The sequence below is a fragment of the Ambystoma mexicanum genome, chromosome 5p, assembly GCF_040938575.1.
Source record: "Ambystoma mexicanum isolate Mex_15411 chromosome 5p, UKY_AmexF1_1, whole genome shotgun sequence".
In the NCBI taxonomy this organism is placed as follows: Eukaryota; Metazoa; Chordata; class Amphibia; order Caudata; family Ambystomatidae; genus Ambystoma; species Ambystoma mexicanum.
In genome coordinates this window covers 583991771-584017622 of record NC_090930.1, presented here as the reverse complement: position 1 = coordinate 584017622, position 25852 = coordinate 583991771, and positions in this window count along the sequence as shown.

Below are 25852 nucleotides of genomic sequence, written 5' to 3'. Positions count from 1 at the left end.
AAATAAGAGATGGAAAAGGGGGGCAGGACAGAGAAAGTCGATGAGTACCACGGGTTGGGATTAGATATGATAGAGCAGTGGTCCTCAAACTACGGCCCGCGGGCCACATGCGGCCCACGGAGCACATTTACCCGGCCCGCCGGGGGTTTTAGCCTCAGGACATCCTTGTGTTTCCGAAAGATGCTTTCGGAACACAAGGATGCCTCTGAGAAGTCCCTGCGGCCCGCGTTTACTTTAAAAACGTGGGGACCGCTGAGAGTAGGCGTACGCAGCGACGTCACTGACGTCCCATGCGTGCGCACGCCCATGGAAACCGAGGCGGAGAAGCGGACAAGAAAGGACACGCGCCGGAGATAAGTGTTTACCAGCGGCGCGTCCCTTCGGTGTTCTGACCACCGGTCCTGCTATGGCCGGAGCGGTGGTCAGAAGGGATGTCCCGATACCAGTATCGGGACTGATACCAGGCATTTTTATGGTATCGGGGACTCGTTTAGAGTCCCCGATACCATGCCCGGTACATAAGCCCCGCAATGTGGGGGGAACTATACTGTCAATGTAATGTGGGGGGAACTATACTGTCAACGTAATGTGGGGGAACATACTGCCAGCCTAATGTGGGGGGACCTATACTGCCAACCTAATGTGGAGGACTATACTGCCAGCCTAATGTGGGGGAACTATACTGCCAGCCTAATGTGGGGGACTATATTGCACCTAATGTGGGGAATGTTGCTGATATATTGTTTTTATTGGTATTTTACTAATAGCAATTTGGAATCCCTAGGAAACAATGATGTCAAGAAAGAGAAAAATTGACTCGGAGTGTAGGATATTCAAAGAACAGTGGACTTATGATTACTTTTCCATACAGTACAAGGAAAGAGCTGTGTGTCTGATATGCCAGAATATAGTGTATGTGTTCAAAGAATGCAATTTGCGTCGACACTATGAAACTCAACATAAAGATAAATATGATTGTTTGGTCGGAGAAGTGAGAAAAGATAAAATATTAAAACTGAAAAATACATTGACAGCTCAGCAAAATACTTTTGTGAAGCAGAAGCAGCTAAATATTTCATCACTGAGAGCAAGTTTTCAAGTTGCCAAGCTAATAGCGTGCACTGGCAGACCATTCGTGGAGGGAGAATTTGTTAAAGAATGCCTTCTTTCTGTTGCCAAAGAGATGTGTCCAGAGAAGGCCGATTTATTTAGTACAGTGAGTCTTTCAGGACCTACACTTACACGGAGGATTGAAGAAATGGGAGACAATCTGTATCAGCATTTGCAAAACCTGACAAAAAAACGTTCCTATTTTTCCTTGGCACTTGACGAAAGCAATGATGTTCGTGATTCTGCACAACTTTTAATTTTTATTCGTGGGACGAATGACAATTTCGAAGTCACAGAAGAGCTTGCTGCACTGCAAAGCATCAAAGGAACAACTACAGGAGAGGATATCTATGAAAAGGTTTGCCAAACTTTGAATGGTTTGGAGCTGGACTGGGCTAAACTAGCCAGTGTGACAACTGATGGTGCTCCTAGCATGGTGGGGTCTAAGAAAGGAGTAATTGCTCGCATTAACCAAGAGATGGACAAACATAATTATTCTCATCCAATAGCCATACACTGCCTCATCCACCAACAAGCGCTGTGTAGTAAATCACTGAAGTTTGACTCTGTTATGACAATTGTGGTATCTTGTGTTAACTTCATTAGAGCTCATGCACTAAAGCACAGACAATTTCAGGAATTTCTGTCTGAGCTAAATGCTGACTATGGAGATGTTCTGTACCACACAGAAGTCTGTTGGGAGAGGGAGAGTTTTGGAACGTTTCTATGGGCCTCATTACAACTCAGGCATTAAGGGTTAACGCCACCGTTAACTCTTAACGCCTGATTCTGATTTTAACGCCTGCTTTTAGCAGGCGTTAAAATCCATGGCGCTAACCTGCCATGGTGCTAATTACGCCGCCGTAATTTACGGCGGCGTAATTAGCGCCTTCCCCACTCCCATTATGCCCTATGGGGCAAAAATGGGAATGGGGAAGGGAAAATGGGAAATGGGGATTTACCGCCCCACTCACCTTGGAATGGGGCGGTAAATCCGCCATCCACCATGGTGTAAACGGAGTTTACACCATGGTGGTAAAGTTGGTGCACTTAGCACAAAGGTTGTAATGAGGCCCTATGACTTACTTCCACAGATTACAGGTTTTCTTCTTTCAAAAAACAAAGAAGTACCAGAGCTCAATGATGCAGAATGGAAATGGCACCTTGCCTTTCTAACAGATGTAACAGAGCTACTCAACAGTTTCAATCTGCAACTTCAAGGAAAAGGGAAGCTCATCTGTGATATGCAATCACATGTCAAAGCATTTGAAGTAAAATTAGGCCTCCTCATCAAACAAGTGAAGGAGGAAAACGTCTGCCATCTACCCACAACTCAAAATCTGTTAGCGGAAAAACCATTGGTTGCATTCCCAAACAAAACATGTGTGCATTCACTAGAAAAATTGCAAAAGGAGTTCCAATTTAGATTTAAAGAGCTTCATCTCCATGAACAGGACATACAGCTTTTCCGTAACCCATTTTCTATTGACATTGAAAATGTGGATACAATTTACCAAATGGAACTGGCTGAACTGCAGAATTGTGACTCTCTGAAAGACGCATTCAAGTCAAGCAGCCTTCATCGTTTCTATGCATCTCTCCCTTCCGAGACATATCCTCATCTCAGGAACCATGCACTCAAAATGGCAACCATCTTTGGCAGCACTTATGTCTGTGAACAGACTTTTTCCAGAATGAAACATCTGAAATCTTCAACCAGATCTAGACTATCGGATGAACACTTGCATCACTTGTTACGACTAGCAGTGACAAATATGGAACCGGACATTGACCATCTCGTTAGCCAAAAGCAGGCCCATAGTTCCCATTGAAATACTGGTAAGTTTGTTGATTTAACTTTACTTGTTCTTCATTTTAAATATTGTATTTATTGTATTTATTCCCGTTTTGTTTCTTCACTTCAAAATAAGATATATGCAGTGTGCATAGGTATTTGTTCATAGTTTTTTTTTTTAACTATAGTCCGGCCCTCCAACGGTCTGAGGGACCGTTAACATGGCCCCCTGTTTAAAAAGTTTGAGGACCACTGCGATAGAGGACCCACAACACCCACACCAATCCTATAAATGGTACGCAGATATGAGTTATACTGGAAAGCAAACAACGAATGAGAGGTGTTATGTGTGCTCTCTGATACCCCATGCCTATGGTACTCCTAAAGTACTGTTACCGCAAGAGTCGTCTATTGCAGATGCACAGTGTCTACTTCATCTTGCACTATGCAGAATTAAAAACACTTTTCAAGCGCACTGTTAGGGAGGAATTCTCGATAGTGGCTAATTTCCCCCACCTAGTGAGTCCCTCAGCAGCTTTGCTGGATTTCAGGGGTTATTTTTTCCATGTTCAGAGTGTGAACCTTTTTATTCCCACTCTCACCTACATTTTTGTGTTAGGTGTTGTTCTTTTTATGTGTCTCATGGACCCATAGGCTAACCAATTCTGGGGGCATCATCTTTTCCAGTGTGTCACACCACACCCTCCGTGCAGTGACACTGGATTGTCGTTTCGACTTCTCCAAAACTCCATTGCTGGGGCTGACTACAGTCCCCCCAGCAAAGGTAACGTTGCCATTAACGTTATCAGGCTTTTTACAAATTACCAGACTCAGCACACCCTATCTTCTATAGAGTGCTGAAGGAGTCACTTTGCGCATCCTGTGTCCAAAGTCCTTTTTGACTCACAGTTGGCACCCATAGTTAAAAGAATTGGCTGGTGGCAGTGGTACTACTACTGTTAATAACTTTACCCCGGTCGTGTTTTTCACCATTTTCTTTGCTAAGGGTTCCTTCTCGAGTCTTCCTTCATGAGTTTCACTCACCTTTGGTTTTTCTTTGTTTGCCGTTTTTGGCGGGCTTCTGAACAGAAGCCCGGCCAAAGGTGCCCCTAAGTCTAGCGTAGGCAGGATGTGAGGGGGGGGGGGTTTGAGACCCCCTGCCCTTGGTTCCCTTGGGAACCAAGTTGCACTTTGCACTTTGGTGCAATTGGTTGGGGCACTGTCCCTCCTGGACAGTGACCCCTGCTGAATGATTGACAGCCAGGCTGTCTGAATGGGGAAATTTAGCTTAAATACCCACCTCTTTGGACTGGAAGACAGAGTCACCACTGGATCGTAGGACCCGACGAGGAGAGACGGAGAGGACAGCTGCAGACGACATCAACACCGGTGGAGCCCTGCTGCAGGTTCGAATTCCTGACCTCCAACGACAGAAGCTCTTCATCAGAATCTTCAAACCCTTAAGCTGGTGGGCCCAATCAGCTCACTCAGTGCCTGGACCCTCTTCACCCTGGTTGAACTTTGGTAACGTCTTACCATCGCCGGATAGCCAGTGGGAGAGACCCCAGACCGCATTTAAGGTACCAGAGCCTTTCTTTTTGCCGACGCTTAACCCCTGCTGGAAACTACCGTCCCGTGTGGGGCAGGACCCTCCAGTCTGCCTCCTCTCTTGAAAGTGAGTTGAGTGGTGGACACCGGAGCCTGCAGGAAACCCACCTGGACAACCAACGCAGTGGGAACTTTCGTTGTCATTCTTAGGGTACTGTACACCCTTGTTGGCTTATCAGAGCTAACGCGAAGGAAGTCGCTCCTGCCTTCCATTTTCAGAAAGGCTGGTGGGCTGCTTTTACCTTGACTAACATTATCCGCTACAGTCCGTTTCGTTTTCGCCTGCACAAAGACTTATTCATTATTACAGAGAACTGTGTGATCTTGGGCAAATTGACTTTTACCATTGACTTTGGCATAGGCCTTTTTGTAGATCTACCCTGTTGGTTAATGCCCTTATTAGATTGTGCTGCCTCGATCCGTTAGGACTGATCTTTTCGATTTTACCTTACTTTGCTTTATCTTACTTTAACCCTTCCATAGATAGGATTGTAGAGTGTCATTTATCGGTCTCCTTGCTTGAGACCTTAGACTTGTCTGCAATCAATAGAAGTGTGCTTCGAAGTTACATTGTTGACTATTCTGATTTTAACTGCTTTTCTAGTGACCTGTTCAAAAATACCTGCCAGAAAGAAATAAATATATATTCTTTTACAAAGTAGCCTTGAAAGTGTCTATTTGAATCACTGTAATTGACGTACTCATGTGTAATCCCCTGTATTGTTCATCACTCAACCTTGCTACCACTTTACTGTGTGGCACGGACTTGTACCAAAGGTGAATTTGTGCTAACACCTGTGAGCTTAATCCTGTGTAGTGGTCCCAGAGGGTACTGCATAGGATTCTGCCTTAACACGCACACCGTCTCTTTTGAAATGCTGCAAAATGAAAAGACTTGTTATTCGAAACCCAAAGGAATGATATGCCAGAAAGAACCCTTTTCAGTGATAAAAGCAACATTATGGTCCTCAGTACAAGTCAGGCGTTAAGGGTTTAATGGCGCCGTCGGCGCCGTTAACCCTTAATGCCTGATTTATTGGTCCCGGGTTTTAACGCCTGCTTTTTGCAGGCGTTAAAACCCATGCCGCAAAGTGACCTTGGTGCTAAGTACGGTGCCGCAATTTGCGGCACCGTACTTAGCGCCTTTCCCCATTCCCATTATGCCCTATGGGGCAAAAATGGGGAAGGGCAAATGGTGAATGGGGAATTACCGCCCAACTCACCTTGGAATAGGGCGGTAATTCCGCCATCCACCATGCCGGAGTCCGGCATGGACCATGGTGCTAATGGCACCATGGTCCACCGCCTGACTCGTAATGAGGGCATATATGTGAAAAATAAATGGCAACACGAGCAAATAACATGCAGAGCAGAGGCACTACGAGGGCTGGTGGAAGAGAAACCATAATGGATCCAAAGAACCTGTGCCCCGATATGGAATTAACACATCTCAAAATGAACGTGAGTAATGGCCCTTGAAAAGCCATTCAAGCTGCAGAAAGAGATAAATTATGAACTTTGCTTCCTTGGAGAGGGAAAGGTAAACATCGGTACAAACAAGAACTGTAACAAAAGGCTCATCCTTCCAGACATGAAAAAAGGAACTGCTGCTCTAATGGACACTTACTGGGTTTGCGGTAAACAGGCATACTTGCACCTTCCACAGTCATGGAGTGGCATGTGCTTTCTGGCAACACTGCATTCTGTTCTGATTGTGATACCTGCAAGCCATATTCAAGGAGAGAAAAAGCTGCGGCCCACCTACAATCCAGAACCTGTGCAGCCAACTGAAGAAGCGCCCATCTATGCCATATCTGAGGAAAGCATGCAGAGCACGGCCTCACGAAAAAAGAGATCATCAAACTACATCTCCAAGGCATCTTCTGAACTCTTGCCGCGGATTCCAGATCGATTTTGGTTGTTGAATTCTGCTAAGACATACTTTGCTTCCCTCATTCCCAGCATCCAAGCCTGGGCAAACGCAAAATGGTTCCAGATAACACGCTGGGAGCTGATCCAATTGGTGAACAACACAGAAGAAGGGTTCAATGCGATCAAAGTGGAGGTAAGGGGCCTGTGGTTGATGCCGATGCAGAACCGGCATGTGTTAGACCTGTTGACAGCCATGGATGGTGGTGTTTGTCGAAAAATAGGAGCACCTGTTGCACTTTCATACCCTCTGCAGACGCAGACAATGGGACCCTATCCCACGTAATAGCAGCCGTGCATAACCTTGGCGAGCGGATGAAATAGGAAAGAGGGATGAAGCCCAGCACCTGGTTCGACAACATTTTTTCATGGGTACCATTGTGGCTGGATATGACCGTCAAGCTGCTGACACCTGCCATCATTTTTCTTCTTTTAATATTTTGTGTGTGCCAATTAGGACTTAGGCGTTGCACAAACGCAGTACCTAACGGTGCAATAATGATGGTGAAAATGGGCAACGCAAAATGAGTGGTGCATATGACACAAGAAGCACAAGTGCAAACACGGGATGACTCAGGACCAAAATACAGACTGACAGCCATTTACAACGATGGGTACATTGTAAGCAATTTATATCACACCACAATAAAGGAACCCCAGGAGTTAACCTGGTTTAACGAGGTATGGGTGGACTTGGAGGGAGATTGAGGATGTATCTAAATGATGTGTACTACAGATGAATATACCAGAGTGGGAGAGTGCCTCAGAGCTGTGTGCAAAGCATGGATGCCACAAAAGGGAACACCTGCTTGGGATGAGGCCGAGGATGAGGAAGAGGAGTGCAAAAGGCTGGGTGAATTGCAGTATTTGTTACTTAAGTAACACAATGGGGGAATGTATGGGATGCAGGCCCTTGTGACCCGCTCCCCTCCATTCAACCCGTGTGCAGATTATGATTTGTCCACCGGCCACCCATGCACCTGTGGCCAGGGATGCGGGATGGCTGCGGGATGACCCATATGTATGCACACATTGACCAGAAAGCTGATCCCAGACTCCATTTTGTACATGGTACCACAGGCCTCATAGAAAAAGGTTGCCTGCAGAGGTGCAGCTCTCCCTTCAAGATTGCGCACAGCGAGCCAGCCATCTATCTCACGCTCCTCCTCTCTGCATCCCTGCAGAAGGCCTGTTCCCATGGGAGACAAGGCGTGAACAAGCTACATGACAACCACTGTATCTTTTAGCTTCCGCAGTCCATCATTGACCTGCAGATGACAGGGCAAAGGCTTGGGTTTTAGGAAAACAACTCATCTCCACAAACATGCTCTGTCCCCTTGCAGACCCCATATTTTTGACACACACTGTGGATAACCCTCAACCTTGTTCTCCATATGAAGTAACAGATACAGATCCTACGCCTGTGTGCCACTCGTCATAGGTGACGTGGTTTTGTAACAAAATGTAGATGTTTTCTGATGTTTGGCAGAGCGCTCTCTGAGTTTGCAGAGTTCTCTGCTTGCCCTATTTTGGTTTTGGATAAATTTACTTTTTACCTTCACCCACACTTGGTCTTGGTCTCATTCCCTCCTGTGGTGTGTCCATTATTGACTCTTATTGACTCTTATTGGGGAGTTGGTGTATTTTTGGGGACTTCTCACTTTCAGTAGGAAGAAAAATCCATTTTTTTAGTACCTCGGGTTCCCGCTTTGGGAAACTGGGGTGCTCTCGGCCATCATCCCCCATTGCAGGGGCTGGAATGGGGGGATAATGATCCGGAGACATCGTTATCTACCCTTGCTTCGCTTGGGCTTATAACTTGGGCTGCCGGGCTGGTATCCACTCTTCTAGTCCCTAGACCGGGGGTTGAACACCACAATACTCCCATTAGCATAACACAAAATGCTAATGGGAATGTTGGAAAATCTTATTGAGTCTATGTACTTTACTGAGAAATGTAAATTAGATGGAGTCTATAAGGTTTTTTTTTAGTTCTATTTTTTTACTGTGAAAGGTGGTTACCAAAGGAACATTTATTTTGTTGTTGTATGATGTATTTATTTTTTTTGGCTGGGGAGCTTAGAACAAAAGGTGGGGAGGGAAAAGAGGAAAGTGGCACAAAGCACTAATATGGAGGGGCAGGTGGACAGGGGAATATGTTGCACAAGTGTTACTTCAAAGGTATGGGGCAGTGTTTCTCATGCTCCTTGCTAACTGCTTCAAAAGCACTTTGAAATTGCTTGCCTCTAGAGAATGTTGTTTTTTAGTATATAAAGAGGACAGTTGTCTTATAAAAATATGGATCAACAGCCTCTTTTATTGCTTGCACGGTAGCTGGTGGTATTTTGTGTCCCACAAAAGTAGGCTGTGTGGTTACAGTATTGGTTGAGGAAAATGAGGCGGAGGAAGGTAGCCTCCTTCTTGCTAAGAAAGGAACAACCTTCTGAGAGCATTGCGGTCATTGGATTTGTTATGGCAGCACATGAAGGTGGTCGCGTAAGAGTACTGTCCGGGGATTCTGTGACTTGCACTCAGTTCATTTCACTTTGGCAGCTTTAACCTTTGGTACATTCCCAACAGTGGTAAAGAGCAGCCACACCTATGATTCTCTCTTGGTGCTAGTGGTAGGCACTTCCTCTACTTCATCTTCTTGGTCCTCTTCATTGTCGTTGGAAGTACTGTGTTTTTTGTGTTGTGAAGGTCCTCCAGCAGATGGTGGTGGTGGTGGCTTTTGGGGAGGAGGGATGACAATAACTGCTGCCATTTTCAAGATAAATAGCAGTTTTGCTAATATTCTTCCAAGTATGTGCTTTGTACTAAACTGTTATTGGATAATGAGTAAGAATAAGTGTAGGAGCTGTGCAAGGGCACATTTTGAGCTTGAAAGTTCCTAGATCAGTAGAAAATGCAATTCTGAACTGTCCTCGAAGCAAGGAATTGAACGCAAAGTGCAAACGCGTTCATGGACACATCACCAAGCCGTGCACAAGCACATGGTCACGTGGCACTGTCTGGAAGTTCCACAATGATGTCAGACATTCACGGACGTCGACGGAAGCAAACACAGTGGAAAAAGTATAGAAGTGTTAAAAATGATGCTAGAAGGTGGGAAATGGCAGAGTTGTAAGGTAAAACGTTGTAAATTGGACAAAAACATTTCTTTATTGGGGTAAGTATGATATTAGTAAGTCGTAGAAAAATGGCTTGCACAGGTAAAAACCCATGGAGTTCCCTGAAAAAACTTTGTTGAAGAGAAATTATGGTTAAGTTGCGCCAATAAAAACGTATATAATCCACTTAAAGTACTTTGTTAAAGGGACGTAATTGTTAAGTTTCACTAATAACAATTCACTGAAAAAACTTTGTCTAACGGATGTCATGGTTAAGTTGCACTAATAAAAACCTATGAAATTCAATTAAAAACTTTGTTAAAGGGACTTCATCATTTAGTTGCACGAATAAAAACCTATGAAAAAACGTTTGTAAAGGGACGCTATAGTTACGGATGTCAGCAAAAGTGAACATTTGTTTGTGGGTTTCTGGTTAGGTGAAACTTTGTTCCTTATACAATTCCACAATGTTTCACCAATCTGCACCAAATTTTGCAGAGTTACATGTACCTATGAGAATATGAAAACCCAGGCAAAGCTGGGCATATCAGCTGCACATGATAATATTTAAATACACATTTGCGAGACGGCACCCATCCCGGCTATTATTGTAGGCTTTCTAAATATTGATGCATGTAACACGATAACAAGTGAAAGGAGAGGAACTGGAATGCTGATGATCTGGGGCGTAATGCAAAGCTGACCCCTCTGCAATGTTGACCCTATGACAGTATATGGAAGATCTCCCTGGACATCTCAACCATTCCCAACCTTATAACTTGGCCTATACCTATATGTTGAAACACACACACTGAAATCGAGGAGGCCTCAGGCAGCATCCATTATAGTGATGGTGGATTCTAAAATAGTGGGTCTCTCAAATAAATTCTCTGGGTTGTTCCTAACCATGAACACACAAGAGCACAGGTATGGCCCAATCGCCACCCTCCAATCCCTGGTCAACTCTTTCAATAGAGCCCTAGTGTCTCTGCTAAGACCCACAGTCCTCTAAACCCAGAACGAACACAGGCATGAAAGGGGAAGGGCAAGCCCAATAGGAGATTGGGGTCATGTCCACCATAAAGAGAAGCAAGCTGTAGTTAAATGAAGCACAGTAGATTTGAGAGTTTCTGGTGGAACTGCTTTATTTTGGCTCCAGCATAAGCTTCCTTAATGCAAATATAAATCAGTATATAAACTATGGGCTACAGGCCCTGCAACCAAGCTTGCTGTCATAGCTCTCAACTCACACGCTTTTGACGGGTGTCACCCGCCTTGTAAACAGCTGTATCACCCGCCAGGCCTCCTGCACGCCCATTCGTTTCAATGGGCCTCTCATCCGCCAAAAATAAAATCGGGTGTTTTCACCCGCCTTTGCAACACAAATGGTTGAGAGCTATGTGCTGTATAACAAATAATAAAGTCCATGGCATTAATGATTGTCTGTCCTAAAAGGAGCACCAGCAGCTAAACCTGCTGGGTTCCCTCTGCTCCAGATTATGGTGCTTCGCGCTCGCGGGAGGTTTCATTTCCTCTTTGCTCGAGATCTCGCGAGACTTGTGGTCCCACAATATCTCTACACAAGCCCGAGTAGAATACAGTAGAATAGCAAGGTGCGAGGAAGGATGTGAAAAGAGGACAGATATTGTTTTGGGATGCATGGAGAGCTCAGAGATAGAGGAAGAAAGTGGATAGAGATGTCTAGGGAAGAAAATCTTCTCCGGCCAAAGGCTGAAATGGGAGCTGAGCGAAGGAGGAAGCGTGACATTCCATTGCAGCACTTTCGGCGCTGGCCGTTTAAGCGCAGTGCCTTGGATGCAAGTCCCTTTTAGATATGGCCTGTTGGTGGCAGCTAGCAGTAAACAGGGGATCTGCGTGCAGAGAAATATACGGTTGCTTAAATATATTGTCACGGAAGCACGGAAAAATACAGTGCGTTAATTGATATATTTAAGTAAACACTAAACGCTCAGTACATTGACCTGTCCTGTGAGTGAATGCTACACGTGCCAATAGGTTGGCATGCCCCACATGTTGTGTTTGAGGGACACAGCAGCTTATTTGGTCAGGGAGAGTTCACTCATAGGGCAGCACCATTTTCTGAATATTTAGTGTTTACTTAAATATATTGTCAACCAAAACACTGCATGTTTCCATGATTCACTTGACAGCCTACTTAAACATAAATATCCCGGCGCACAAGTCCCTAAACACTGCTGGCCGCAGCCGCTAGGGCGTGGCTAAAATACACCAACTGATTATGACCCTAAACCTGGTTCTGTCTCTCTCAATAACTTCATATCTCTTCTTGCCTCCCTCTGGCACAATATTTATACTCACCCAACCTTTTCTTTGCGGGATGAAGGTTCCCAGAATACATGCCAGAAATTAGGCATATTTTGGGACACCGTCATTCAAATAAGTGATCATGGCAGGGCACTTCAGTTTCCAACATTCATATAAAACCTACAGCCCCAACATGGCTGTCTAGTCCACCTATCACCACTATTAGCAGCTCAGAAATTAAAGCAGAGGTCGACTTTTCATGAAGCTTGTCAATCGAATGCACCCAATGACCTCTCTAATTGCACGGTCACACAGTGTATTGTGATATCTTGACATCCATTCCTTACCAATCCAACAATGCTTGTGGGACTAGGCCTCTACAGTTTGATTCTTGGCCTCTTGAGGTACTTTGGAGGTCTTCCTGAAACGTATTTTCCTGAGTGCCTTTCTGAATCTAGGGTGCACCTTTCAGTTGATTGTTTTTGGTATGCCGTTCCGGTAGTTAGGGACAACGGTTATGAAGATTTTACTCTGTTGCCTTTGTATCTTAAATAGAGTAATTTGCAATAGTTTGAGTTTGGTAAGACTACAGCCTTAGTTCAACCTTTTAGATCATGGCAAGGGAAGGCATGGTATTGCATAGAAAGCATAGTTAAAAATTAGCTTTTGTAAGCCATTTCTGCTATCTGGAGAATACTAGACAAAAACGTCAGATTCTCAAGCCTCTCTGTAGGTATTTGAAGGTTATCTAGGGAAGCTGGCTGAGTTCATGGGATAGTGTGTGGATTTGGGTTACAGACATCAGAATCCCAGTTTTAATGGTGTTTTGGCTAAGGTTGTTCCTCCATCCCTAGTAGGGGACTGATTTCGGGGATTCAGAGACTATGGCATGGTGATGGTGCTCCTGTTTAGGTTACCTACAATCTCTGAATCATCTGTATTCTGTCGGTATGTAGGTGAATGCATGGGGGAGGATAGAACGTTGGTTTGCCCTGTATTTAGGGTGGCAAGTCTCCCAGTCTAGCCTGGATAGTGCAACAAGGAGAAGACATCTCCAACCCAATTTAGAGAAGGACCTTTGATACCAAAACAGGAGTCATTATATTAGAGAGGCGTATGGTGCTGAAGGCTTCCATAAGATCCAGCAGCATCAGTATTGAAATAACTTTTTCCTCCTGAAGACAAGAACTCCTGAAAGTGATAAACCCTGATTTGTTTTAATGGAATAGCTTAGACAATTTACTAAATTAAGTCAGTTTCATGGTCACGATTTCTGCTGGATTTTGGTCACCATGCCAATTTTGAAATTAAATGGTAGTTGTTAGGGTTGTTGATGTCTAAGGAGCTGTCTTTAGGAGTCATAGGAACATCTTTAAAAGAGTTAGGTGTTTTAGCTGACTTAAAAGAGGCATTTCACAATAGCTGATCGATAAGGCAAAAGTATTGATGTGAGCCTTAATGAGAGTTGTAGGGCATGAGAAGCATTGTTATCCCAGTGTCTTCCTACATTGGATTATATTGGTAAAGGTTGAGGGTGTAGAAGGTTTGAGGTTAAGTATTGTGAGCATGTTTCATATCGTTGCTATATGAGGATTTTAAAGATGTTCTTGCCATTATTGACATCATTTGAAATGTTTAGATTGGCTCTGAAAAGAGTTGTGAGAGCCCATCAGACTTCTCTTAGCATGGGGAGAGGACTTTCTGAGGGCCTGAGAGGACCAGTGCTTAATGTCCTGACTATGTTGAATGCTTATGAAAAACAAATGTGGGTATTATAAACTCTACCCTCTTGTTTCCTTTCTATCAGGCATTGATAGCCCCTGACGTGCATTCTGAGAGACAGTTTGTCCTCTGCCAAGTGATTTGTCTCCTTCTGTGATCCTAGTTTCTAAGAGATCTTTTCCATGTGCATGGTACATTAGCAAACTGTTCATGAGTGTTTGTCTGCTGTGGCATGTGCTTCTTATGCATTACCGAGGCTAGAATGTGTGGCGCCCTAGTGCATTGAGTTTGTTAGTCCTCCAAAAGACGATTGGGATATTGCCGCAAGGAAATACTTACGAGCCCTGCATTGAATAGTTGCAAATAATTAGATTCTGTGAACTTGTCAGTGGTCTTAAAACTATTTGAGAAGGTAGAACTTGCATTTTGCTTCTGGTAAGATGATTGCTTTGGTGGGGACAGTAGAAAACTAAAGGGATGTCCCTGAGTGGGAGGACTAAGGCTTTGCACCAATGGAGTAGTACATGGTGAACACCAATAAAAGTGTCTTGACCAACGTTGAAAAGGTTTAACTACATACAGATTTAGTGCAATTTGAACACTTATACTTGGGTAACCGTTTTCCATTGTTTTTTGTAGGGTTATCATTGGGCTGAGTTACTGCAGCCCCCCTTATGAAGAACTATTTCATGCATGATGTATAGTATGTTTAAGTTGCAAGTGGCAGGACTTGGTGGGGACAGTGGCTCATAAGTAGCCAATGATAATAGAACAAACTATTGTGTGTTAAATGCATGATTATATCTAGTCTATGCCCACTTTGATGAGTGGGTGAACCGACTCAAGTGCAAAACATATGTTGTATACGGTGTTACTAATTGGCATGCGATTTTATCAACAGAGCAATCAAGCCACAGATGGACAGCTGTAAGATCAGGATCCTGTCAGAGGAAGTTATGGTAGTTCTGAAGCAGCCAGGTCACATATGCAGCAATGACAGATTGTAACCTGAGGGCCGGTAGTCCACAATTCAGAGATAATAGTACCATGGTCAATTGTTTTTGAGCATGATAAGGTTCCAACCATTACAGACTTGGTTAGCTGCACAGGGTAGGGCGTTATTTATGATAGTTACTGTTTACTAACAATCTCTTTCAAAGCCATGTAAACTTGCTTAGAGTAGGGACTATTACAATTTTAGCCAAAGCAAGAGGACTGGTATGAAGAGGTTTGTTTGAGGGGGAGGGGCCATATTCATAGTTTCCCTGTTTTTACTGATCACAACTGTCCATGGTGTGGAATTATAGCTGAGGGATTCTTGGGGATCTTGACACGATTGCCAATATCCACTCAGTGAACCACAAAAGCATGTTGCAGTAGTACATTTTAAAAAGTGATGTTCTTTGCTCATGCTGAGGTCCAGCCTGTCACATATCATGGACTGAAACAGTGTCTCTTATACACCTTGCCTATTGCCATCTTACAAAATCTCAGCTAACTATGCCTGTGCTGCATTAGAGTGAAAATTAACTCTCTGAAGAAACTGATTCAGATGTACTCTCTGGGATTCAGTTGGGTTCTAGACTAAGGCTGCGTTGCTTTTTTTTAGCAATAACATCTTGTTGATAGCAGATGCTTGGGGTATTGCGTGGCTCATATGCAGCTTTCCATGCCGTTAACAACTTGATATCACAGCTAGGAGTCATCACTGGAGTCACCCTAGAGGCTGTCTACTGGTTTACATAATTTCTGTAGAGCTGCTGGTCAGCTGTAAAGCCTTGGAAAATTCATTTACAACCGGTCTGTGAATGAGTGCAGTGTGCCAAAGGCTTCATTTCTTTCTCTCATTCAACTTAATATCCATGCATAACCCTTATTTTCAATTATTGAGTCTTTTGGGCTCAGGCGCTATTCATATGGTGATGTCATCCTACTCTATGTTTCTGCCAGAGAGCCCTGATGATGATCGTAAGTGGGCAATCTTAGCCAACTGTGTGTGGACAGTTGAATACTGCATACGCTCTAACTGTCTATAGTAAATCAGAGCGAAAAACAAATAATTTACATGGGCACCCCCAGATCTTTAGGATTAGTTCATGAATGTGATTCCCTCCCTGAGTTCGCCCCACCCTCTGTTTGTCTTAAACTGAAGCAAAACTTGCAGGATGCAGGTGGAACTTTGATTTGTCATTATCTTTCCAAGTACAAACAGACATCACTTTGGTTTTTCACCAACTGTATTAATTGAAGGCGAGCTTAAATGTATCCCAAAAGAGGGTACAACAGTGGGAGTGGGGTGTGTTGCTTATCTTTCATCGAAATATTTGAATAGATTAATGGCTGGTGCTCTGTTGCTGATATGCTGTCCCCAAAACACCACTGTGTGCATCATCTTTGGGTTATGTTAGCAAGAACATGTCTCTACAAGTTAAGAAGGGCTCTTGATTTGTTCCCTGTAAATGTTACAATAGATTTAAAGATCTGCAGTCTTATTTTTAGGGCTTGCCTCATCTGATTCCAACCTATTAACTGTTCCCTAGGTTAAAGGTGGCACGATTTTCGTAAGCGGTTTTAGCTTTCAAGGGCCTATACTCATGCATTTTCTAACGTTTTCATCTTCTGGAGAAAGCTAAAGCATTTCCTGTTCAGTTTATTTTCTGTTCTGACTGCCTCAGTTTTGTTGGAGTCTAAGTATATCTGTGGACCCAGGCTGACTGTTTGGACTGTCTGGTTGTCCCGATTTCTATTCTGACTTAGGCTAACTGGCACCTTGAGACACTTAAGTGTAGCATTGTGCCTAAGAAATGGCTTTAATCAATCAATCATTAATGCATTGATCAATCACAGGTGTGGCTGTAAAAGGAATGTATCCTGCATACATTCCGATTGGCGGCATGTCATGAGCTATGCCTTCAGTCAGTTATGATATTGTACATTACATGCTGGAACGAATAGTGTAATATTTCCTCACAATATTGTTCAAACAATTCCAGCATGATTTGAGCGAAATCAGGGCTGGCTAAGGCCTCACACACTGTGTAATATATGTTGTGTGATGGGGAATAGCCAATGACATTCGATTCCTCTCCCATTGTTACCAAGTGTGTCTGCCTACTATGAATTGTGATACCATCATGAGCAAAATAAGTAATTCCACAGAGCTACTCAACTTACCCTTGTTGCTGTTGTGTAATGGTCACCAAGTTAGATACTCCAGCAGACACAGTTTTCTCTCAGCCACAATATTTTTTTTCCACACTTCCTCCTACATGGCGTCTTGAGTCAGGGCATCCCTTATCACATGCAGGACATCCCAATACCCAATCAGGCTCCGGCAGTGTCCATGCCCACAACTTCATATCAATCAGAGACCCATTCCATTGCTTTAAATTGAACCACTTGCCCCCCTGCCCAAGGACAAAAGTTAAGAGATTAGATAAAACACACCCCAGCAGCCACTGCAATAATACAATTCAGTCAGAAGAAAACAGTTGAATATCACATCACCCACATCCAACATCAGTGCGTGCACTGCAGATGCCCCGGGGCAAGGCCCGCAATACAAATAAACAAAATACAAATTACAAATAGATCACTTCTGATGTCCGTCAAGGCACATTGGAAACGCCAACTAAAAATTCTCAAGGGAAAGTAATGCAGGCTGATCCGAGTAATCCTAAACTCCCCAGCTCTCAAAACTTTCCCTGCAAAGAAAGTAGCAATCTAGAGAGAGAAATCGACTGATGAGAACACTCAAAAAGAACATGGCACACATTCAAAATTGTCACAGGTCTTTGAAAGGTTCTTATCGCTAAACCCCGAAGTACTGAGTCTCACTTCTAATTTGATTGTTGCATAGGAACACCTGTGCCAGAGCCATTCAGGGACTAAGCACCTAGCCGTGACGGTATGGAGCATCATGAACTTTCCATTATTATAAAGGAGTAGGTATCCTTACTCTGTGAGAAGGGAACCAGGTGTGCATTCATGAGTTGGAGAGCAGTAAAGGCAGAGTCACCTATGAGAAGGGAGCAAACCTGGAGACCAAAGCCAGCTGTAAGAACAGGAGACCTCAGTAATCGTTGCCTTGACTGTGAGAACATCTAGTCCTGACAGTCACTCTAAGCAAGGGTGAATAAAAACGTGCGCGCAGGAAGGGGTTTCCCAAGAGGTGAACAGGGTTTTATATACCTAGGGCTGAGATTGTCTAGGGCTGAACAAGGCGTTTATATACCAGTACTAAGATTTCCAATGAGCAGTGAGGGCATTAGAACGTTAACATGTGGAACATGTAAAGAAATGTAGTTAGTGATTCCTGAGTGAGTTCGGTGTTTCCATAGTTTGACCCTTAAGCCACGTTAAGTTAATTCATCCTGACACTTGTGTGATAGTAATCCTTTCAGCTTTAAAACCCATGTTTGTGGGCAGGCTTGGGTATTCAAGTCCTGTGAGCCTGAGCCAAAGTAGGCCCGAGAAAAACTGTTCTTAATGCTGTTAGCAATCCGGCCAGGGGATAGCATAAAATCCCAAAGAAAAAACATTCTCTTTGATGAAAATGTGCATGCGGATGTACAGTGCTTCATCAATGGAAATATTTTCCAAATTTAAGATGGCCACCATAGATGCGACAGGGAATCAAGAGTTAGTACCTTGTCACTGCCTATGCTGACCAAGGATGTGAGGAGGGAGATAGTGGCAAGTGTGACGTTGCTAGAGTGAGGAGTTGGAGACAGAAGTGACATTTCAGTCTGTTTTTTTATTTAAAGAAATACAAGAACACCTATCTTTACCTAATTCTAGAGGGTGGTCCCTTCTTGATTAACCAAGAATTAATTAGAGTTTTTGTTGACAGGGTGAAAGTCCAAATGAATATCCGTCCTCTGTCCAAAAATCTACTCTATTGCAGCCCTACCCCATATCAACAGAAAGAACCCTGGCTAATAAAAAATGACTCCCTTCTCCTGGTTCAGTAAGTATCAGCTGTGTCCAAAAGTATTTCGTTAATTTCAGTCCTTTTTTCTTTAAGAGAAAATGCAAGTAGAATAGGAAAATTACTTCCTTCTCCTGGCTCCAGAAGTCTAACCTTCTCTTGATAGTATTTTACAACCATAAACTTTATCTTCTGATTCAACAATTACAACCCAAGAGAATGACTCTCTTCTCCCGGTTCTGTGACTCAAAGGGTTCTTCTTTCTGTTTTTCACAATAGTTCTCATTACACCTTCTAGTTCCCTGCAGGCTTCTCTGGGATTCTCTTGAATGTATCACACTGTTTATTTCTGATATTAACACTCCTGTCCCCCTCTTTGAGACGAGGGATATTAGCTTAACTAATGTTCAGCTTAACTCTTCTCTCTCCAGGGTCCTGCTTTGTCTCTGCTGGCATTTCAGTAGGCGGTATTAGCGTAATAATGGCACCACTCGATTCACCTCCTCGAGGTCAGACCACCGTCTCCCGAATTCCAGCTTCCAGTTCAGTTTGCTCTTGCTCGGCTCTGCTGGTCTGTAGCTGGTGTCTTCCCAGTGTCTGGGTTGCTCCTTCAATGTCTCGTCTTCTCTCTCAGTTTGAATCTTCGGGGCTGACCAGGCTTCACACCTGTTGCCTACTTTATTGAGTCCTTCATTGCTTTTTATCTTGTTGAGTTGGGACCTCCCCAGTGGAGTGTCATAGTCCATCATCTGGCTCAGTTGTGTACTCCTTTTGCCTCCTAGGGGCCATCTTATCACAGTATACTTCACATGAGTATTCTGCATGATTCTTACAATGTTCTTCTACTTCTCAGTACCTTCAGATTGCAAATCCTGTTTAAACAGAAGATTTATATTGATGGTATCTAATCTGACAGGAAGAAGAGAAGGAGTATCACAATAGCACACAGTAATACTGTCAGCCTCAACCTCAGCATTTCTTAATGGTTTCATAGTTTTGAGGGTAAGATTAGAGAGGGTTATGGAGCTACATCATGGAACGGGAGTCCTTTTCCCCAGTGGGACTACCAAGTGTAACAGGTGGATGCTGGCTGATGCATGCAACCTAGCTTCCAATTCTTACCAATCCTTTGACCCCCTAGGCATGTGGAGCTGATGGTACACTATCAATCAGTGATGGGAGACATGGATCGCACAATGGTGTAGTTATATGCAAATGTCATGGCCACTTTCCCAGGATCACAAGAGTGATACCATCAAGTGGAGGGAGCAGGGTGCATCATGGCTCACGCACGTCCCTTTGGGACATTTATACATGGGGGCCTGGTTGAACACAGTCCTGGCGCCTCTGGCGCCAGGCTCATGGAAGGATTTATACAGGACATTTCCATTATGGGCAGAAGTGCTTAGAATGAACAGGAACTCTTTTATTATGAGCAAGAATACTCTCAAAACCTCTAATTTGTGCAACATGAACGGGTGTGGTCTCCATCTGCATCTGCACGTGCAACTTCTTGGAGTGGCAGGGTGTGGAATGCAGAACTTTGCTAGGGGACTTGGCCTTAAGAGCTCAGCTATAAAAGCCAGCCCAACCCCAAGGCACACGCTTTGCGTTATTCTGCAACTCTGTGCAGTGTAACGCTCACCGTCACCTGGGATTCATCTTACCTGGAGTTATCCTGCCATCTTCATTGTGCTTCACTGTAGAATCCTGCTCTCTTCCGTACGCTTCCACCTGGCACAGCGGCTCACCTGCCAACACCTCAGAGCAACTCTGTGCAGTGTAACGCTCACCGTCACCTGGGATTCATCTTACCTGGAGTTATCCTGCCATCTTCATTGTGCTTCACTGTAGAATCCTGCTCTCTTCCGTACGCTTCCACCTGGCACAGCGGCTCACCTGCCAACACCTCAGAGCGCAGACATCTTCCACCTGGCACCGCGGCTCACTTTCAAACATCTTAGAGCGCAGACATCATCTTCCTGGCAACGCGGCTCACCGACAAACACCCCAGAATGCAGACAACGTCATCTGGGCACCTCGGCACGACACACTCCATCCGAACTCGCAGTACCTGCAAAGAAAAGGCAAAAGACAATGTTAGACACTTAAGAGACATTACGTTAAGGGCTCATTGCCATTAAAACCCCACGCCTTCCCTAAAGGCATCACTCACCTGCTGCTGGACATCGCAGTCGCCTCTATCTTCCACTCAGTCGCGTTCCGTGCCTCCACAGCCACTGATAGGCCGCATTTCCACCTATTTGGGAGAAAACAGAGAGAATGTTTATTCAGTGCAAAACAACCACATTGAGAGCAATAACATCAAGACATTGAGAGGGAAAAGAAAAAGACATTGAAAGAAAGCAGAAAGAAAGGAAAAGACAAAGACATTGAAAGAAAGAGGGGAAAGGACAAAAGACATTGAGAGAAAGCAGAAAGAGGAACTTAGTCGCAGCCGGACTGGACTAATACTCCGGAATCAGTGAAGGAACTAGATTTCACCAACAAGTGCCCCTGCCAGAAGTAGCAGGATGTAGAGCTCATCAATCACACTAACCAGTGCCACCAATTGTCACCGCCCATAGCTGATCCACAGGGGACAAAACCGGAAGGGGGAGATCTAACACCAGGGAGGGCTGCAACCGTGCCCCAACGCCTCTGCAGAGACCAGGTGAGCGTAACAGAACGCAGAGCCTCAACAAATCTCTGCCTGGGCGTTATGGAAACTTCTGAGACAGATCTGTTGGCCCAACTAGTAGGGGAATTTCAGGCTGAAGTACATGCCTCACGACAAGAGACCAGTGTATTAAGGCGGGATCTTATCGTAACTCGGGAGAGGACTGATGATATAGCAAAGCAGGTGCTACAGGCACAAGCAGGACAGGTTCCCTTGCCTGGGATAAGCCACGCTGCTCTGCCACAACAAACCACACCGGTTCAGGTAGTCCTTCCAGGGGCAGTGCCCTTAGCCTCGCCGGAACGCTTCACCCAAACAAGTTTGCCATATTCATGAACCAATGTCGCCTACATTTCTTATGCAGGCCGGGAGCCTTCCCTAATGATCAAACCAAAGTTGTACTTTCATATCTAGGAGTTAATGTGGCGGACTGGTCAATACCATAATAACCCAAGATGAACCTTTGCTTCGGAACTTTGGGGGTTTCCAACACAAAATCAAGAAATTGTTTTCCTGACATGCTCATGGACAAGCCCTGGACAATGAACTACTGTCACTCAGACAGAGAAATCAAGATCTATTAACCTACATTGCATCTTTCAATTGTCTCGTAGCTCCAAACCAACTGGCCAGAAGAGAAAAGACCTACACTCTTCTATCGAGGACTACGTGGGGAACTTAAGGATGTGGTGGCACAAGTTGTGAACCCACCTGAGGGGTGTACAGACTACATAGAGCTCACAGTGCCACTCAACCACAGTTTGCAGAATAGGAAAATTGATTGAGCCAGAACAGAAGGGAGGACCGTTTTTGTACGACCCAGCAAGACCCACACCAAAACACATGAACAATTGGAACAAATGCTAATCGGTGGGTTACGGAGTCTTCTAACCAAGGCAGAAAGAATAAATGAAGACAACAACAACGTTGTCTATATTGTGGGAAAGCAGGCCATTTCCTCCGCGATTGCCCAGTGAAAGCTCCCAAGAAAATGGTTGGGGCAATGATAAAAACAACGACGAAGAAGAATAAACACCGGACTCAGGAAACTCCAATTTCCGGCAAGCGTAGGTGTCCACTTGTCGAGTGAGAAAAAGGAATGCGCACAGACCTCATATCTAGTCCTTCTGGTACTTTTGGTAAATCACAAACAGCCAAAAAAATACATGCCTTGGAAGCAGACATTGACAGTGGGGAAGTAGGAAACTACATTAACCAAGATCTGACAACACGTATAGGCCTTCCTCTTCAACAAAAGCAGAAATCGGAAAATGTCACGGCAGTGGATGGATCTCAGTTATCATCCGGCCCGGTGACACAATGCACCGAGAATGTCAAGCTTCTGTTGCAGGATGGACACCAAGAAGACATCATTTTTGATCTCAGCGGTGCTCCTCAGTTCCAGAGTATATTAGGGATGCCCTGGCTAGAGACCCATTATCCTAAGATCGACTGGCGAAAACGAGTGCTGACCTTTCCTCAAGACTGCACCGACACCTGCTACACGAAAGACGTCATCAACCAAAGACCCAAGAAGAGTATTGTGCTGGGCCATACGGGCACCTTACCACATGAATATCACTGTTACCAGGATGTCTTCCAAAAAGAACAAGCTAACATCTTGCCCCCGCACAGACCCTATTATTGCCAAATAGACCTCATACCCGGAGCCCAAATTCCCTGCAGCCGGATTTATGTCTTGACAGAGCTAGAAAACCAACATCTTAAAACTTAACTGGATCAGTATTTGGCAAATGGTTTTATCTGCCGATCCAAGTCTCCTGCCTCTTTGCCCCTCTTCTTTGTGCCTAAGAAGGAGGGGGACTTGAGGACCTGTATTGATTACAGAGCAATCAACCAAATTACAATAAAAACATGCTATCCTTTGCCACTTATACCCGAGCTCCTGGATCAAGTGAAACACGCTCAGATTTACACCAAGTTGGATTTGCGAGAGGCCTTCCACCTTGTGAGAGTTAAAAAAGGAGACAAATTGAAGACAGTCTTTCGCACAAAGTATGGCCTCTTTGAATACCAAGTCATGCCTTTTGGGTTATGCAACACCCCTGCAGCGTTTCAATTCTTTATGAATGATGTACTCCATGAGTTATTGGACATTTGTGCACTTGTCTACATAGATGACATCCTCATCCACTCCAATTCCAAGGAAGAACATGTCGGTCATGTCTGAGCAGTTTTGGAAAAGCTTCAACAACACCGATTATATGTCAAGCTAGAAAGAAATTACTTCCATGTGACCGAAGTCGAATTTCTTGGTTTCATGCTCACATCGCAGGGATTTCATATTGGCACACGGAAAGTTGACGCAATCCTCCAGTGGCCCTCACCAACTTCCACAAATGGAGTATAAAGTGTGCTTGGCTTCGCTAATTTCTACCATCGATTCATTCTTGGATTCTCGCAAATTGTTCATCCAATCACTTCATTGCTGAGGAAGAACAAGAAATTCCATTGGTCCACAGAAGCTGAAGAAGCCTTCCAGAAACTGAAACTAGCATTTACCACATCACCAGTTCTTTGACACCCCCGTCCAGACCTACCATACGTAGTAGAAACCAATGCTTCAAACATATCAATTGGAGCCGTGTTATCCCAAAGAGACCCGGAAACTGGACAGTTACATCCCGTCACATTCTGGTCCCGCAAATTCTCGGCTCCCGAATTGAACTATGCAATCACGGATAAGGAACTGCTGGCTATCAAAGCTGTATTTAAGGCATGGAGACATTATCACCTTGGGGCACGACACACAGTCACCGTCATCGCAGATCATCATAACTTACAATATTTAAAGACTTCCAAAGCACAATCCTCCCACCAACTTCGTTGGGTGCTTTTTTTGCAGAATACAACTTTATTATTACCTATAAACCTGGAGTGCGGAATGGAAAAGCAGATGCATTATCATGCATGAGTGAACAAAAAGAGGCCTTTACAGCATCCAAACCCGTGGCCATCATTCCTGAAGCACAAATTTAAACCACGATCACTGTTACCACGTGTGTAGATGACTTAAAAATCAGTTTACAGTCACAGATGACTCAGGTAAAACAACAGGAATGGCTTTTAAAGGGAGACCGGTACACCATCGAGAACATTTTACCATATTCCCAAGGACGGTTGTATAGCCAGGACAAGAAACTGCAAACTCAAATCATCACAAACTACCATGATTCATTAGTGAAAGGACACCCTGCAATAGCCAAGACACAGGCTAAAGTAAAACAAAACTATTGGTGGCCCACTTGGAGGAAAGATGTTGCCCGATTTGGTACAACCTGTGGTGTCTATGCACAGCACAAATCTCATAAGCAAAACCCTGCTGGGTTACTACGTCCATTAATGATTCCAACAGCACTTGGCATACACTATCGATGGACTTTATCACAGATCTTCCTCCCTGCAATGGTTACAACACCATCCCTGCAATGGTTACAACACCATCTTAGACATCGTAGATTTATTCTCAAAAATGGCCCATTTCATCCCTCTGAAAGGACTTCCAACTGCATCAACTCTCGCCACTGTGTTCTTGGAACAAATTGTCTGGTTACATGGATTTCTATCAATCTTGATATCAGATTGTGGGACTCAATTTGTTTCCGCCTTTTGGAGAAGGTGTTGTGCGATTGCCAAATTCGACCTCCGGTTGTCCACTAGCGACCACCCTCAAACCGATGGAAAAACCGAGCAAACCAATCAGACGCTAGAACAATATTTAAGATGTATGTTTCAGCACTCCGTAAACTCCTGGAAAGACATGCTTTGGGTAGCCGAGTATGCCTACAACAATTTGGTTCATGCAAGCAATGGACAAACTCCATTCTATACTCTACACAGGAGACATCCACGGACATCAGTGTTTAATCCACCCAACACATTGGAAATTCCAGCAATAAAATCCTTACACAAATCCATCATTCAAGTTCTTGAAGAAGCAACAGAACAATTCAACAAGGCCAAAGGAACACAAAAACTGTTTGCTGACCAACACCGAAAAGAAGCTCTCAATTACCAGATTGGAGATAAAGTCTGGTTAGCATCTATATAATCTAGACACATACCTTTGAAAGGACCACAGGCCTTCCAACCCAGGTATCTGGGCCCCTATACTATCAAAGCGATAATCAACCCTGCCACCATGAAATTGGAGTTACCATTGCACATGAAAATCCACCCGGTATTTCATGTTTCACTCCTTAAACCCATGAAACCAAATACACAGGTTTGATTCTCCGCCAGAGCCCAAATGTCTAAATGGGGAACCTGAATACGAAGTTAAGTCTATCTTGGATTCCAAGGTGGTTCGATCCAAGCTGTATTACCTAATAGACTGGAAAGGTTACAGACCTCAAGACCGAACCTCGGAACCCAGCGAATATGTTCATGCCCCCGATTGGCCAGACAAATCCAGCGTAATAACCCCACTAAACCTGGGCCGGGAGGAGGACCACCCTTTACAGGGGCCTTGAGGGGGAGTGCTGTCATGGCCACATGCCCAGGATCACAAGAGTGTTACCATCAACTGGAGGGAGCAGCTGGCATCATGGGTCACACATGTCCCGTTAGGTCATTTTTATGTGGGGGGTCTGGTTGGACACAGTCCTGGCGCCTTTGGTGCCAGGCTCATGGAAGGATTTAAATAAGACCATATCCATTAT